The following is a 10,184-nucleotide window of genomic DNA, read 5'->3' as shown; positions in this document are numbered from 1 at the left end:
CAAGAGTAAAGGTATTTTTTTCTATGTGTGTCACATTGATAGAAAGTAGAAACATCCATTATTTTCTGCCAAATCTCAAATCTTTTAATCTGCGTCCGGCTGAGCATGATACGTATATAATGAGTAATGTTAAAATTTCTTAGATAACTAAAAATAATATTTGAATCACCAATTATACCTGGCATGCACATTGTTGGCTTTGGATGTGTTGAAACACTGCCATCTGACTCTTTGCTTGAAATACAGTTCTGTGAATATTGGTGTGGGTGGATGTTAAGCTTAAGTGGTGTTTTCACAATGGGTTCTGGTAGAATGAATGCTACTTGTAATTCTTTAAATGCTCGTAATGATGTGTTTATATGGGTGTGGCAAACCTCAAAGACACGTCACACTTGAATTCATCTTGTTCATGTTTTCTCTTAAAATGGAATTCTGTTCTTCCCGACTGCCTCGAACGGAGCGGGCGAGGAGTGTTGCGGCGTTCGCGTGTTCGCTCTTTGAAAAGGCCACTTTTGAATTGTGCTATAATTATCCTCTTTCCAAGACAGTGTGTTGTTCCCAGATGTCTCCTCCTTATGCGCTTGGAGTGAATTTCGGTCGGGCAGACTCCGACTGAAGTTCTCTCTCTTTACTTGGACTCCCCAATGCACCATGTAGTCACTTTCAATCTGACTGCATCACTTTCTGTAACTTAACACTTTTTAACACTCAGCATATATAATGCAAATGCCAAACCACTTTGCTCTGAACTCTGTCCGTCGCTCTCTTTTTCTCTCGCTGCTCTCAGTCTTTCATTCCTGTAGCTATCTAGCTGTTATGCCCCAGGAGTAGAGGCCTGCTCAGTGTGGCAGAGATGATTTGTTTGCTTTGCAATTATTTTTCCGTCAGTGGAGACAAATGGATTCATACTGCATAGAAAAACCCACACAGACGGGGTTGGAGCGATGAATGCAGTGGAACAGATTAATGTGCACTGCCAACAGATAAAGCAAAGATGAGGAACACAGTGCAACTCGGGTGAGGAACAGATAGCTTCAAAACTGGAAACACAAAAATATATGATAACAATCACCTAGTTTCCTTCATATGTATTTCATAGTGTGGTACGTGAAGGGTGAAAGAACTGATTGATCAAAATCGTAACGTCTCTTATGTAGCAACAATAAACATCATACCAACATCATCTAGTTTAATGTACAGTCACTGGTGGAGTTAGAGGGGGTGGCACGGGGGCACTCCCCCCCCTCTGAGATATGCTTGGTAATTGACTTTTGAGTATTTTCTGATTTTCCGGTAATTATTCTTGATATTTCCACACGTTGCTTGTAGGGAACATATCGTGAAACTTTATCAAAGTATTCTGAAGATTTTTTTCGGATTTGTAATTTTGCCTTGTTTTGTGAACCTCCTGAGATATCCTCCCCCAAGGAAATCTTAGTATTAGCTCAACTCAAATGCATCATTAACAACTTGTGTTACATGAGCTGAATTGAAAAAATGTATGTAAAATTTAAGGCCTAATAAGCTTCATTGGCATTTGAGGAAATAAGGCTTATTGTTTATTAGATTCTTAAAGCTCACATTGTCTCAGTTTTTATTTGCACACTATATTAAAAAACTCGACTTGAACTAAATGTACTTTGAATAGATTCATTGCATTGGACTGCACATACGTTTTCTTTTGTTATCCCAGATTTTAATACATTTCTTGAGTGAGTCTTTGAACTTTAAAAGTATAGGAAGTGAAGACAGACATGAGCTGACGGTTCCCCCCATTACCCCCAAAGTGTGATGGACACAACTGGAACCAACGACTTTCTCTGTCTCTATTGAACTTTCAGACTATCCACACTTAAAAGAGATTAACCTTTTCCTCCCAGCTTGTGTCTCCTCAATTTCTCTCTTTCTCCAGCATTCTGTCTCCCCTTTTCCTCTTTTCCAAACCTGTTTCCCCTCTCCAGTGTCTCTGTTGACTATTCCTTGTCCTGCGCTCCCCTCCTCCCCCGTGTCACCCTTCCTTTCCTCCTTTTATACGAAGGGCAGGTTCAGGGGTCACCAATTACTCGAAGAGGGCTGAAAAAGTTGTATGGGCCTCTGGCCTCCAAGCTGCCAACTTTCATTACTATCATGTAGATTTCAGGTACGCAACAGCCACTGACTGCCGGCACAGCAGCACCAAACCTCAGCCCCAGTGCCATACTGTAGAGACAAGATTTCAACTGCTCATGCTTCAGTGGAAGCCCAGCTCTCTTGCTGACCTATTGGGCAGAACTAATCTGTATGTCTAGACTTGATGGGAACTCATCTACCTGGACATACAGTAGGCACAAATGTATCAGACCAAAGTAATTCCGTATGGAACACTTTTCCTAAATTAACATCCCCAAAAACGTTTCTTTTTTTTCAACAAAACTAAACTGCTGCATAATTATGATTATTATCTATATCCATTTTCAAATGTATACTTTGATTGGTAGCACTTTTTTGTTGAATTAGGTCTGACGACTGTTTTTAACTCACTTTCAGCTGTCAAAAACGAAATAGACTTTATAACGTTATAATTGTGGTTAAGAGAAAAGGTAACACTAATCCTCTTAATTGCTACTGTGCTATCTTTGTGTTTGCTAGATGTCGATAGTGCTAATCTATTGGGAGCTGCACCTCTCTAAATTGTGACCGCACAAACAAGTTGCCATGTAGCTGTCGAAGAGTTCAATCCTATTTGACTAATTGGCGAAATGTGCTTATCTGAAGACTAAGCTATGGAGATAAAATATGACTGTCTGCAATTACGGAATCAGCAAGCCAAGTTTGGTTTCAATCAGCATAAAAACTGAATTTTTGGGGTCTCAAGTGTTCCACTCTGTTGGTCACCAAAATCTTAAATTAAAGTCATTTCCAGTGAAAGAAAACAATAGTGGTAAAATATTCTTGCTTAATTTTTGAGCAGTGGGCTCTCTCAAATTTTGGCATAAAAATTTGAATTCATTTCGAAATGACTCATTCGCTCCGAAATAGTAAAACAGCCAAGCTCACTGAACTTAAGAACAGACTCGGTGGTTGTTTTATGTGACAGGTCGTGAGATAAATGAGTGAAGCACTGTAAATACATGTGTGCACAATGCATGATTCATGTTTGTTGTTGGGTGCGAGGTCAGGAATTTTACTTTTGAACATGCCTTTTGTTTTCAAGTGTCCAATTCTGGTCAGCGACAGGTAGAATTTTTGCTTCAATACTTTCTCTTTCTCCATGGTAAAATATTGACTCTTGGAAAAACAAAGGCCCTCACTTACCCTTTCCTAACACCATCAAGCGGATTTTTTCAGGCTCCAGGCACAGCCCAGCACTGTTTAGGCCGGGGCCAACAGAAGCTGTGCAGCCAGATGGAGTTGAAACGGCTCCTGAATAGAGAATCTCAGAATCTGATTCACTGTGCTCAGCCAAACCCACGGTAATTACAAAAACAGCGCTTGGTTCACTAATAATGGGTGCGTGTCATCTCCAATCCCCAGACCGCCTGTCTGTCCACGCCACAGAGGCAGCAATTACAGGCTTGGACCTTCCACTGGATGTGCACACAGTAAGTGTGCAGGGGAACAGTGGATTGTGTGCGGGGGCGGCAAGTTAAGGATTGAACAAGTAACTGAGAGAGATGTGTGTGAGAATGCTGGGAAAGGAAAATGTGCACATGCTGCTCAGGTTCTTTTTATTGTTAGTTAGCAATGAATGTTTGTAATCCTCAACCGGTAAAACCATAATCTGCTGGAAGCCTCTCAGGGCACAATGATCAGCTTCACACTAACCTTTTGTTAAGTATCGATCAAGACATCACTAGAGTGTAATGTGACGAATGCAAGCTGTATGATATACAAATGAAATATTCATATTATTATACATAATCTTCATGTTTTGCTTTAACTCCCTTTACTCTGCCCATGTAGGGCTGAGAGAAGCACGCACACGCTCTGTGAGTCACTTCCTTTAGTAAACACTGTCCTGGTTACCCATCCATGATCCGAACAATGAACATCACGAGGATTTGCTAAAGCATTGACTGATCTTTCCTGCTATGCTGCTATTGTTTTTATTTGATTTTCTCTACAGAAGCATGACGGACTGGTGTCAAGTGAGACAATAGAACATAGTTGGGGTCTGACCCCACAACTAATTTGCCAGCTTAAGGTCTGATCAAATGACAGTTTCACCAGTGTTGAGTTTGTTTGGACCTTGTTCTGCTTTTTGCGTTTACTGAGTCCATTCCTAGAATTCAAAACACTTCCCCATGCATGTTTGACTGTTTGCACATTTTTAATTGACCTATTTTTAACGTTGTCAAAACATTTCATTCAGTATATAATGTCAGCCTGGTTTTGCCTGTGCCGTATGATGAGATTTATTTCCTTGTAAGTATATCCTATACGGCCTCATGAATATTAATTTCACTGTTCAACAGTTAACAGACAGTACCTGCTTTTGATTTAGTTTGAATGTTGCAGCCATTGATGTACCGCAACATCAAGTCTCTGGTTGCTGAAGGGTCAGAGGTTAGGGCAGTATTGCCGTAAGCAGGAAAAGTACGTGTGAAATTGGACACAGCCATGCGCCATTTGTGTGTGATTAAGCTGATTTGCCAGGGCAAACTCTGTCTAAAGCTGTCACATAAAGATACTGAAATGTACAAATCTAATAGACAGAACTCTCTGTATGTTTAACACATTATATGTATTATATGTTTTTTTTTTTTATTTATATTTAAGAGTGAGCATGCAATGCTTTGATAGCAAATGTATTGTTTTGCTTGAATCTTTACTGCAGTTTTGAGTGACGATCACCTACCGTATACAGTAAGTAAAATCATTTATTGCGCCTGACTCAATCCGACCCATTTTATTTTTATGGAACATGAGCATTAAAATGGAATTCCTTTTGGTTGTTGTTACCCCGAGGCTTGTTTTGCCTCCTGTTCCTCATGTAATCTTGAGAAATAGACCATGCAAATTATATGTAGCAGCTAAACAGTTGGCTCAAGTGGGCTCTTCGGGGATCGGATACATGTGATGATTAAAAATTTCAAGCATATTTAATCCACAAAAGAGCAAGCTCAGTAAAACTCAATGTTACTAACAAACTCTTTCTTGTGACGGTTAACATTTTTGAAAAAAGAAATGTGCATAGTGTATATATGAAGTCTTCAAATGAATTGACTTGTTTTCTGAGCAGTATTTGCCCTCTTCTGCATGTCCCCCCCCCAATGTCTGCCATTTGTAATCAGTTTAAACTAAATGAGAACATTTCTGCCCCCACAGTTTAAAAGTGAACATTTCTGTCTGGCTGTTAAATACCAGTGATGGACAAATGAAGCTTCATGAAGAACGTGATATTTTTGGACTCCTCTAGGTATGCAATCTTGATTTAAAAATGCTGTAGAAATTTAATATACATTTCCATTGCACTAGCATTCAAACCAAGAGCTCCATCTCATCACATCACAAGTGCTTCATGAAGCTTCATTTCATTTTGTCATCAAAGGACCAAGAATTACAGACATGCCATTGTAGCATATTTCTTGCCATGTTGTAATTGGCTCATTTTGGGGGCGGATCTGTCGCTTGGATGGTGCCTGACCTGATTGTGCTTTGTCACCAAAGTTTTTCTTTGGTCTGCAACTTAATTTGGCTTGCTACTAAATTGCTGGTGTAGAAAGTGGGCAAACAGTTTAACAGTTACAAACTGATCTGTAACAGTGGGAAAGAAGTGCAGAACCTACAGACACCTTTTCACAATTAGGCAGATAACCAAAATTGTACTTTTTACATTTCCCATTTGTCGGGTGTACAGAAACTCCAAACACAAAGCTTTTTGTATACAAATTCAATCAAATGCAATAGACGTGTGAGGATGCCCTCTGCTGTGGTTGTTTCAAAAGCCTTATCAACTACTAATTTCCTATGAGCTATTTTACTTTTTTTTTTTCCTCAGCAATACAGGTGTTTTTGTTTTGACGATGACTTTGGCTATGACTACATTAGCGCATTTAAACTAGACTAGTTTAATAGTAGGAGCATGTAGCTGTACTATATCCATCCATCTATTTTCTATAGCGCTTAATGTATCAGGGCTGAAATCACAAGGGTTTCTAAATAAATAAATGTTTTTATTTTCTAATAAATTTTAACGATAGCGCAGTGTCAGGAAGGTGGATTAGCTTGGTGGAAGACTCCACACAGACACTGTGAGATCAGTGGCCTTGTTCTCTCTAAAGTCATGCTTTGTCTGTCGTATTTCCAAGGGGTTGGGGGTAGGAGTGGTGTCAGAAAAACACTTTAAAAGTCAGCAAGGAAGAGAAAGCATGAGGAAAAGCCCTGAAGGCAAATGGCAGGCAACATCAGTGCCGTTAGACGGAGCCACTTAAGCTGTCATGCAAGAGTACGTGAACGCACCAGTGAACGCACACAGTCAGCATCAGTGAACACATTATTCAGAGACAACCAGAGTGATGGTGACGAAACGGTCTTATTAAAATAATCAAATGATATTTGAAATATGAATATGCAGTTTTGTGAATTTTATATGAATCAAATTCTAAATCCATGCTTTGCGATGTAAAATTATGCATGATTTGATTTATATTACGGTCAAAGACTGCTTTTCATACCATAGCAAAGAAATAGTACAGCTGTTGCTCAAATCAAATGGCAATTTCAGTAAATGATAAGCTATTAAACTATTATAAAAAAATTGTATGGTTGTAAGAAAAACATAAGTTTTAAAAATACTCACTAATAACCACTTGACAAAAAAGTGTTCCCTTTGTTTTAGAGCACATTCACTGTGCACACAGAGCTTGATGTGTCCCATTGAAGATGTTTTCATGATTCAAAATTAAAAAAGTCAAAGATTTCAAATACACATTTAAGCCCTATTTTCATAATTTGTATTTCTTTGTGACTTGTGTCCTGCGTGAGCTCAAAATAATTCCAGACTACAATTATTCATTCATTTATTTATTTATTTGCATGAATAATTTCCCTCCTCAGTTGCTATTGCATGCGGTGGCAGAGCTGGAAATATTTTAAAATGTAAAAATGCTTAAAGGCTTCAAAAATTCTTTAATACGCTTAATATTGTAACGTGTTAAAATATCAGCTTTGCTCTACATTTCCGCAATTAGATTTCTTTACTGTGCCCATGCATCTTTTAAGATTCACTCCAATATATGACAGTTGGAGAATCGACTGAGCTCGAGTTTGCTGTCTTGTTGGAAGTCAAGTGACAAATCAAAATGGTGGTGTAAACTCTCCAGAGATATTTGGTTTGTCAAAGTTGATTACATCCAGAGAGGCGTAAGCAGACGCTGAGGGATAACGCGTGGTGGCGTTGAGTTGAGCCGTTTGCCTCAGCCTTTTTTTGCTGGTCGATGTGTTAGGACAGGGAGAATGAAGCGGAGAACTTGTATGGATGGAGATGATGATGGTTGATTTCGCTCACACAAGTCTGTCCCTCTACCCCCTCCCTCTTTGTACGTAACGGCAACTTCTATTTGACTTCTCAGCCAAATCGTATTGGCTAATTGGGTTTGTTTATGCAGCCATGAATGAAATGTGCTGCATTGAACGAGCATGCAAACAAGCACATTTTTTTCCGCTGTTTTATTTTTGAACACCGACGTTCTCTCTAACAGACAGTACAGGGGGACTCTTTCTGCTGGGATTTTAACTAATGTTTAAACTACCATGGACTTGGGGCATACTATGATATTAAAACTCACTGTAACTGTGACTTTGACGTCTGAAAGCTAATTTGTCTCCAACCGTTATGTAAATTCAGGCGTCGACATTTTCTATGCCGCTTATCCTCATGAGGATTGCTAAACTTACTTTTGACGTATTTGTGCCAATGTAACATAAACTGAATTTTCAAGTATAGTATCAACAGTTGCAATCTGTACAATTGGGACCATTACCCATATTTCACAAATATTAACTCCTGTGGGCATTTATCAACTTAAATTCTACTTTGACTCAAATGTATGTCCTTGTGAACTTGACAGTTCCGGATAAAGGTTACGCTGGCATTTCTTTTTAGGATTCAGGCGAGTTGTATGCTTAGAATACAGCATTAAGGCCCTTAGTATCTGAGCAAACGTTATTCCAAAGGCAAGCAATAACACCTTTCAGTCTTGTTTCCTTGATCTTCCAAATTAGTTAAATCCTATGCGTATGACCCATCGTAATCTAGTATTAGAAGTTGGCCTCTATTAGTTTTGCTGAATTTCCAATGCAGTGATGAAGTACTAACATTGACTATAATCATTTGGAGTGGAAATGCATGGAGTACTGGGAGAACATAGCAAAGGTATATCTTATTCAACCGTGAAATGCAACTATGGTCTGGCAACAAAGCTAATATTAGCTTAGCATTAGCAAACAGGGAGCTTAATCGGGCTGCTGAGCTGTCAGAACACATAACTGCATGCTTCCAAGGGTTCCTTTGGAGTTATAATCCTGGGTCTCGGCAGGCGATGACCTCATGGACTGGACTGGTGCCTGTGGGGGGATTGGGCAAACTGTGTGAGTCTAGTCAGCCACTCACTGAGATTTGTGTGTGTGAGTGTTACGGCTGATTGTTTTTATTATGATGTACAGCACAGTAAGTCCACTGACTGTTGAGTTGAACTTTTCAAGCAACCATAAAATAGAATTCCAGCTGCTTTGTTTGGGCATTTTTGCCCTGTATATCATGTTGAAACTGTGTGTGTAGGCCCCAGGGAGCAATGATATTTCAATTGCAGAGATGCCACATCTAATTAATAGTGGGCATCATTTTCCCTCCAGGCTATGAGATAATTGAAAAGGTTAACCTGTCACTTTGCTCCTGCGTTGGGTATTAGTGACTGGCAATGTGGCACACTCTCTTGCATCATTGCAACAGACTGCGCTGCACCCATCCACAGCATTGCCTATTTTAGGAGGCTTTCAAGAGCGTTATCATTTATTTACATCGAGGACATTTTATACATACATGTTTATCCACACACACACGCGCACACCCACACGCACGCACACGAAAATATATGCCGAGGATGTGTGGAACCTACATTAAATACAATCTACACATCCATGTTCTAATGCCATTCTTTATATGCCATTCTAGAAAAAATGAGACAAAGATAAATAATTTCAATTTTTGGTTCACTCTGACCGTTGGGAAAAACACAGGGGATTGCTCAAATTTGCCTTTCGGTTATTCAGAGTGCACCAAAAATGGAGTGCCGGTGCGGACACTCGATGACCGAACTGGGGGCACATTGCGTCAGTGTTGGCCGCCTTCAGAAATAAATGGGAGCTAAGCACACTCTGTCTCTTTGAACACACCCACTCTCAGACATAGTGCACGTGCATCTGAGTGAATTTCCAAATGCCCCACAGGTTATTATGTGCTGTTTTATTTTTTGTTTCTACCTTTGATATATTTCCGTCAATATAAGGATAACGTCGCAGTCACAAAATGGGTGGAAAAGGTTTCCTGACACATAAAGATGGCGTTTGAACAGCCATGTGCAGACTTTTTATAGACACTACATGTGGCCTGTCTTTTATTTTGACTCATCAGTATTCAACCTGGCAAGACCATCCCCTCATTAAAGTCAATATCCAAGTGATGGGGGTTAAAATAACAGCACACCTTCACACAAAACCCTTTTCAGATGACTAAGTTAAATGAACACACAAGGGCACTCACTAATGGGAGGCTGTGGGTGAACGAGATTGTCAATAGCTCTGGCCAGCCATGGGTATCATCAATTACTAGACCCAAGACTCAGTGACTCCATTGATCTTAGCAACAGTGGCAACCTATCATCCTGGTGCAGAGGTCTTCTACTGTTGGAGTTCAGACTATGTATTCCCAGGAAGGTACAAGTTACATTTGAAGCGGGTATTTTGCATGGTGCAGCATAGATGGAAGAAATCAGTAATGAGACCTTTAAGCAAATGTTAAACAAAAAATTAACAGAAGATTTTCTGGTAAGCAACTTCATACTACTTTCTCATTCTCTGGAACAAATTAAATTGACGACTCTTTCGAATTTGCCCAAACTATCAGCATGTTATGCCCCCAGGTGCATCACTTCAATGACTTTCCAGAGCAAAGTTGGTCAAAGGAACTTCAAACTTTGTCAAGA

The 10,184-nt window shown here is 39.6% G+C and overlaps 1 long non-coding RNA gene across 1 annotated transcript in view; it reads left to right on the top strand.

Annotated features, from left to right (window-relative positions):
• The first annotated feature begins 5,268 nt into the window (after positions 1 to 5,268).
• LOC125969263 (uncharacterized) overlaps positions 5,269 to 10,184 on the top strand; it is a 29,303-nt gene continuing 24,387 nt past the window's right edge. Inside the window, exon 1 of the long non-coding RNA XR_007481511.1 lies at positions 5,269 to 5,398. This is a non-coding gene — a long non-coding RNA (uncharacterized lncRNA). The remainder of the gene's footprint in view (positions 5,399 to 10,184) is intronic.

The sequence above is a fragment of the Syngnathus scovelli genome, chromosome 5, assembly GCF_024217435.2.
Source record: "Syngnathus scovelli strain Florida chromosome 5, RoL_Ssco_1.2, whole genome shotgun sequence".
NCBI classification, from domain to species: domain Eukaryota; kingdom Metazoa; phylum Chordata; class Actinopteri; order Syngnathiformes; family Syngnathidae; genus Syngnathus; species Syngnathus scovelli.
Note: the sequence above shows the minus strand (reverse complement) of the source record. Positions and strands in the feature narration are given on the sequence as shown.